The sequence below is a fragment of the Ranitomeya imitator genome, unplaced genomic scaffold (assembly GCF_032444005.1).
Source record: "Ranitomeya imitator isolate aRanImi1 unplaced genomic scaffold, aRanImi1.pri SCAFFOLD_1359, whole genome shotgun sequence".
NCBI lineage: Eukaryota > Metazoa > Chordata > Amphibia > Anura > Dendrobatidae > Ranitomeya > Ranitomeya imitator.
Window position 1 is genome coordinate 50,614 of NW_027194877.1, and position 7,233 is coordinate 57,846.

At 57.9% G+C, this 7,233-nt stretch overlaps 1 non-coding gene across 1 annotated transcript; it reads right to left on the reverse strand.

Moving 5' to 3' along the window:
- Nucleotides 1–3,335: 3,335 nt before the first annotated feature.
- Nucleotides 3,336–3,487, reverse strand: LOC138656621 (5.8S ribosomal RNA). The gene has a single exon (XR_011316929.1). It is a non-coding gene; the product is annotated as a 5.8S ribosomal RNA (ribosomal RNA).
- Nucleotides 3,488–7,233: the final 3,746 nt, after the last annotated feature.

A 7,233-nucleotide genomic window follows, 5' to 3' on the forward strand; every position in this document is an offset into this window, starting at 1 on the left:
CAGGGAGCATTTCTGACCGCATAGGCAATGAGGAGGTCATGGATGGCAGCAATTTAAGTATCCAGAAAAGGGAATGGAAAGACAAAAACCGCACGGCTACCAAGGCCGCCGGATTGTACAAGCGTCACTCATTGAATCACCCCATGTTAAAGGGGTTCCACTCGTACCTAACAATTACCCATGGGGTCCCAAACTGTCAACAGGAGGTATCAAACGTAGCACGGTTTCTATTTTTTGTGAACCCAAAATCTGTAACTCTGGAGTACCTCGTAAAACCAAACCAGGTTAATAATTTTTTTCAACAACTTGGAAAACTCCATCTATCGAGCCAGACCTCCCTCAAAATGTTGAAGCATATACGGAGATTTACCATGTATCAGATGAGGGCTACCAAACTGAGACTAGAGAATCCTCAACTTTATAAGGCATGCGAAGTGTTCATGAATTTTACAACAGACCTTCAGAAATCATTGTACAAGGGAGCCTGCCGAGAGTCTGTAAGTAAAAGGTACACCGTTCAAAAGAGCCAATATTCAGCGCATTGTTACCAAACCTTGGATGTTGGTTAATTGCCTTTATTTTTCCCCACAGGTACGATCTATTGATGAAGCCATCAAAGTCACCCAAGGACTGCCAGATTATACTGGAGGAGGCAAGGCCAACATTTCTAGCTAGCATCGAGGCTGTGACAGATGGCGGATCAGAAGTAGATCGCCGGGAAGTGGTACTGTACCTCGAGGCCCTTCTGATTCTAAAACATCTCCAAAGACCAGGTGTTGTTCGTAACATGACGGTAAGTCGTCGGGCCCTGTGGGTCAGCGGTATTTGCTGAACCGGTTCAATATTTTTCCACCTTTTTTTTTCACATCGTAGGTTTCAGAGTGGAATGAGAGGATCCATCACACGTACCAAGGAAGACGCAAGACAATTGTGGGTGTGAAGACTCACAAGTGCTCCACCTCTCAGGTAGCAACTTTTGTACTTTCAGAGGAAGAGGAATCGGTAAGCTTTTCTCAAAGCCAGGGAACCCAGGCAACCCCACTCATTGTGGGGAGCAAAACACTCTCTTGTCCCCATGTAAAACCTTTTGGAGGGGTGCCCCCAGACTGGAGAGTAACATATATATATTTTTTTTCTTTTTCAGTGGTTCAATGCGTATGCGGAATATGTCAGACCGGTCTTTACCTTTGGCCGAAAGATTATCACAAACTTTTTCGTGACGTGTACCGGGAAGGTCATAAAAAATCCATCCATGAGACTCAAACGATACCATTCAAGGTAAGGTAGCCACAAGTCAAGTGACCCACAGCCATAAGTAGCAACCAGTACTAACAATGTGCTTTCCTCCGTAGCTACAACCTCCCAAACATCACCAGCCACCTTGTACGGCGGATTTGCGAGACATGGACTTTGTCACAATACACAGATTGCGAAAAGCGCTTGTTTGCACGCTACTTGGCACATACAAACGATGTGGCCGAGAGAGTTTACCGGGAGAAGACCCTGACCGATATGTGCCGTGCCCAAGAGCTAGTGTTCAACGCAGGAAATCATGAGGACGCAAAAATTATGTCGCCAGTAATGGCATCAACCAGTGAATTGGATAACGAGGTGGTAGACCTCACGGAAAGTGATACCGAGTCATCCGATTCTACTGAGGAGTATAGTCTCAAGAATATTCGGCTCATCCCAATCAGGAGAACAAAGCCCTTGTGAATATGTCAATTTTTATCTGACATTAATAAAATTATTCAAATGTACATTCATCTTTGCCTCTTTGACTTGCCTCACTTTTCTCCCACTTTGGGGACCCTTTCGGGGTACTCTGCAACATATTGAAGCCCCTCTTGGGTGGGGGGTAAGGGGAAATGTGATTTTTTTTTTTCTCAGAAAATTGCCCAAAATTTTCCAAGTGTCAAGGACTCTTCCAGAAAAGCTTCCCCAGGCTTCTGGAAGTGTCCTCGGTACACCTCCAGCGGTTTCCCCCTGCCTGGAAGTCTGACACATGTCTGAAATTTTCAAAGTGTGAAAGTATGGTTTTTCACCCAAAATTCAACTTTCCGCCCATGAACCACAGACTTCACCCACACTTAGGTCACTGTCTTGGGGTACACCTCCAGTGCTATGTCACGGTCATCACTGTTGTCACAAAAAATTGACTTTTGTTTAGGCCAAGCAATTTGAGGACGGCACGGCAGCCAGCAGCCCGTACGGTACAGGGGTTGATCAGACCCCCGTACGTCCGGTTGTGGTCTCCGTGCCCCGAAGGGGTTCCCGCTTCTCGCCTGCACCAGGCACGGCAGCCAGCAGACCGTACGGTCCAGGGGTGGGTCAGACTCCCGGACGTACGGTTGTGGTCTCCGTGCCCCGAAGGGGTTCCCACTTCTCGCCTGCACCAGGCACGGCAGCCAGCAGACCGTACGGTCCAGGGGTGGATCAGACCCCCGTACGTCCGGTTGTGGTCTCCATGCCCCGAAGGGGTTCCCGCTTCTCGCCTGCACCAGGAACGGCAGCCAGCAGACCGTACGGTCCAGGGGTGGGTCAGACCCCCGTACGTCCGGTTGTGGTCTCCGTGCCCCGAAGGGGTTCTCGCTTCTCGCCTGCGGCAGGCACAGCAGCCAGCAGACCGTACGGTCCAGGGGTGGGTCAGACCCCCGTACGTCCGGTTGTAGTCTCCGTGCCCCGAAGGGGTTCTCGCTTCTCGCCTGCGGCAGGCACAGCAGCCCGTATGGTCCAGGGGTTGATCAGGCCCCTGTACGTCTGCCCGTGGTCTCCGTGAGTCTTTCGCCCCTATACCCAGGGACCACACCTATGGCCATTTAGCTCAGTTGGTTAGAGCGTGGTGCTAATAACACCAAGGTCGTGGGTTCGATCCCCGTACGGGCCAAGCACATCTACAAACGCCCCTATACCCAGATGACCAATTTGCACATCAGGGTCGCTGCGGACCTCCACCAGAGTTTCCTCTGGCTTCGTCCTGCCCAGGCATAGCTCACCATCTTTCGGGTCCTATCGCGCACTCATGCTCCACCTCCCCGACAGAGGCGGGCCGATGGTGCACCCGCCGTGTCAACCCCCCGGAGCGGGCGGCGGGATCCCACCTCGGCCGGAGCGCCCCGGCCTTCACCTTCATTGCGCCACAGGGTTTCACGTCACAACGGGGGGAGTGACGATGGTAAACCCCATCAGGTGGGCCCAGGGCAGGTGAGTCTGGCCTTGGGGGGACGTAAGGGATAAAGGAGAAGAGACCATCAGGGCACGGAGCCTCAGGCCTCCCTCGTTGTCACCCTTGCGAGGGGACCCCAGCTGCGCCATGGAGGCGATAGATGGAGGGGCAACCCTCAGACAGGCATAGCCCCGGGAGCACCCCGGGGCCGCAAGGTGCGTTCGAAGTGTCGATGATCAATGTGTCCTGCAATTCACACTTAATTCTCGCAGCTAGCTGCGTTCTTCGACGCGCGCGCCGAGTGATCCACCGTTAAGAGTCGCGCTTTCTGGTTTGGGGACACTCGGAGGCGCCCCCCTTTTCACTCTCGTGTCAGCCGGCCGCAAAAGACTGGGATGCTTTGGAGGGTTGTTTTCAAATCTCGGCCCTGTTGCCCGGGCGCTCGGCCTCCCCGTCCCTCCCTCCAGCGGGGAGGAGAACAAAGGAGGGCTCGAGGCTTCTCAACCTACCGCCCAGACCCACATACCCCGGGGAGGGGTGTGTGAGCGCACAGGAGAATGGTACCCGGGACGGCCTTTCGCGTACGCGGGGGGCTTCTTATTTTTCCTCGGCAGGCAGCGGCAGGGCAACAATCGTCGGCGCGAGGCCGGGCGTCTTTTTCCTGGGCGACGGAGCGAGAGGGGCTCCCCGCACCCTCCCGACGTCGCCCGCCCGCTGTCCTCACGTGCCCTCACCGTCCCCACCCTGCGGAGCGCCCTGGCGAAGCAGAAAGAGACCTACCACCGCCCCCATCACGTTCGGTACCCTTCGGGGATTTGGCGGGCGGCTGGCCTCCTGATCTGCACCTCATCGGTATTTTTCACTCGCCCATTAAAGATCCTTCCACAGGTTCATCTAGGGAAACCTTGTTACGACTTTTACTGTCTCTAGATAGTCAAGTTCGATCGTCTTCTCGGCTCTCCACCATGGGTCTTGGCCGAACCCGGCGGGGCCGATCCAAGGACCTCACTAAACCATCCAATCGGTAGTAGCGACGGGCAGTGTGTACAAAGGCCAGGGACTTAATCAATCGAGGGAGAGAAGCCAGATAGGAAGCCCCGCAGCGGGAAGGGCACCCGGAGGAAGGGAAATCCTCCTCGTCGTCCGTGCCGGCAGGCGGGCATCCCGGGGCGTCACCTTCCGGAGGAAAACAGGAGCCTGAACGGCGAGTGCAGTGCCACTGGGGAGATCGTGCACGCTGTACGGTGCGAGGCGGCCGATGCGGAGGGTGTCTGGAAAAAAACCCACCTTGCACGGAGAGGGCGAGGTGACTGGCCTCCGGAGGACACCACGGCTCCCCTGCCTCGTGACCCACCGCTCCCGGGGCGACACACAGAGTCGCTGCTGGGGAGAGGGGCCAGGGCGGTGGGGGGCCTATGCGGCGCCACCATCTGGCTTAGACCCGGCCTCCCGATCGGAGGGCATCTGTTGTAAAAACCACCCCTTGCACGGGGAGGGCCGTAGGTGACTGGCCTTCGGAGGACGCCACGGCCACCCTGCCTCGTGACCCACCGCTCCCGGGGCGACACACAGAGTCGCTGCTGGGGAGAGGGGCCAGGGCGGTGGGGGGCCTATGCGGGGCCTCCGTCTGGCTTAGACCTGCCTCCGCCGCGGGGGGTCCTCGACCCACCGGCGGACGGGCGCGAGGAGTGGGAGAGGGGGGCTGGCCGTCGGGGTCCACCGCGGCTCAGGCGCAGAGCCCGCCAGCGACGCAGAGGTCGCACGGGGGGCGCAGTTGGCCTGGCCGTGTCGGCGTCGCCCTATGGCGTAGTCCCTCGTCCCGGGCTCTTGCCCGTAACCTCAAAGGAGCCCCAACCGAGCGGCGTCTCCCCCCCAAAGCCGTGCCTCCGCTGTTGAGAACAGAAGAAGCCCGGGGCGGCAGTTCGCCGGGTACTCCCCTTCGCCAAAACTCTTTTTGCCCCACTCGTCTCTCCCTTTTCCATCCTCCCTTCTCGCTCTGGGGCGTCCGCTTGGTCTCTCTCTCTCTCTCTCTCTCTCGCTCTCTCCCTCTCGCGCTCCCTTCCGAGCCGCCTCGGAGGACGTCGGACGAGCGGGGAAGGCGACGGCGTTCGGCCGGGCACACCACGCGGTGAGAACCCACTCCGCCTGCCTCCCCACGCATCTGTCGTCCCCCCACTATCGTAGGGGCTCGGGAAAAGACTGGAGAACGCGGAGCTCGGCGGTGGCGTGGAAGCGCCACCCACCGCCGCCGCTCTCGCCGATGCCCACCGCGGAGGCCGCCCATCGGACGCTGGGTGGGGGTCGGCACGGGCCTCCGCGGGCAAGCTGCGCATCTGGAAGTCAAAGGGCCGCCCTCGGAGAAGATCGTTGTGCTACCCCGCGCGGGGAGCGATTCGGACGACGGGCCCCCACGCCGAGGTGGGTGGGCGCCCCGCCATTCGCCCGCGCGGGTCGTCGGACCCCTGCCGTACCACAGTTCGGGTCAAACTCCCCCTCTGCACGGCAGCCACCGTCCTGCGAACGGGAGGCGACTGCCGGCGTGCACGCCCAAGGATGCGTGCCTGAATCCCGGGGGGTAAAAGAGGAAGGAGACCGCCCGCCTTAGACCGACGCGGGCTCCAAAGCCCGGGCCGAGCGAGCGGCACCACCTCCCCACCCGGGAGCGCTGAGCCAAATCGATCGGAGGAAGAGCCGGTGGGGGGCATGGGTGAGAAACCCCACCCGCTGCCATCCTTCCCCTCGGGGAGACGGGGAAGAAACATGCCCGATAGTCCTGGAGGTCCCTCTCCGACACGCTACGGGCGCCCTCGAGACGGAATCCGGGTCACAGTGCGATTCTCTCATAGGTCTCCCCGGTGGCGTGGAAGCGGGAGACATCCGACACAGAGAAACGCCAAGCCTGCTCTGAGGGGACCGAGTCAGGGGGTGCAATCCGCCCTCCTGGAGCCCTCCTCGGGACGAAGACTCCAGATCTGCCTCCCTTCTGACATCCGTCACCCTCGGAGAACCAGAACACGCTTGGGGAGGGTCCGTTCAGGCTCAGGCGACCCGGGAAACGCGTCTCTGACTTGGGGCAGACGACCGGCAAGAGTCCCCCTGGAGCCGCGGAAGCCTGGTGTCGACGCGAGGGCGGACTTCCATGCAAACAGGGGGGTACTCGCCAAACCGCCTACCCGACTTGAGGAACCACGAAAACATCGGAAATCAGTCGGGCCCGAGAGGTACCCCTCTCTCCTATATCCTGCAGCTGGTGTGCAAAAGTGGGTATTTGCATGGCGAAACACCGACCCACACTTTAAGGGAGCGAAGCCGAAAAGTGTCCGACTTCCTGGAGCTGTGCGGCGGATCCGGCGGCCAGAAATTCCTCATTCCGGTTCTATTTTTTTTTTTTTCGATTTTGCGAAATTTGGCGGCCAGGCGGCGTAGCTGGGGCCTGGACTAGCCCGAAACACCTGGAGCCGGCGAGCGGAACGAATTTCCCAACGTTCTGCGGCTCCCGGAAGCCAAAAACGCATCGCCGAAAAATTTCAAAGTCCCAAGGACTCGTTCTTGAAAATCGATCCGGGGGCCATGGAAGTGTCCTCGGTACAGCTTCAGAGCTTTCCCCCCGCCTGGAAGTCTGAAAGTTCTATGTTTGTTCTAAGTGGAAAATCGCGTTTTTTTCAGTGTTCCACCCATCAGACCCAAACTTTGCCCACGCTTAGGTCTCTGTCTCGGGGTGCTTTACAACATATTGACGCCCCTTTAGGGTGGAAGTAGGGGAAAGGGGTCATTTTTCACAAAATCGGAAATTTCTCAAAATATTTCTAAGTGTCAAGGACACTTTTGGAAAATCTTCCCCAGGCTCCTGGAAGCCTCCTCGGTACGCCTACTGCGGTTTCTCCCTGCCTGGAAGTCTGACACTTGTCTGAAATTTTTAGCGCATGAAAACGCGGTTTTTCACCCAAAATTCGACTTTGCGCCCGTGACTCGCAAACTTCACCCACATTTAGGCGACTGTCCTGGGGTACCTCACAACATATTGACGCCCCCCTGGCGTGGAAGTAGGGGAAACGTGTCAATTTTCA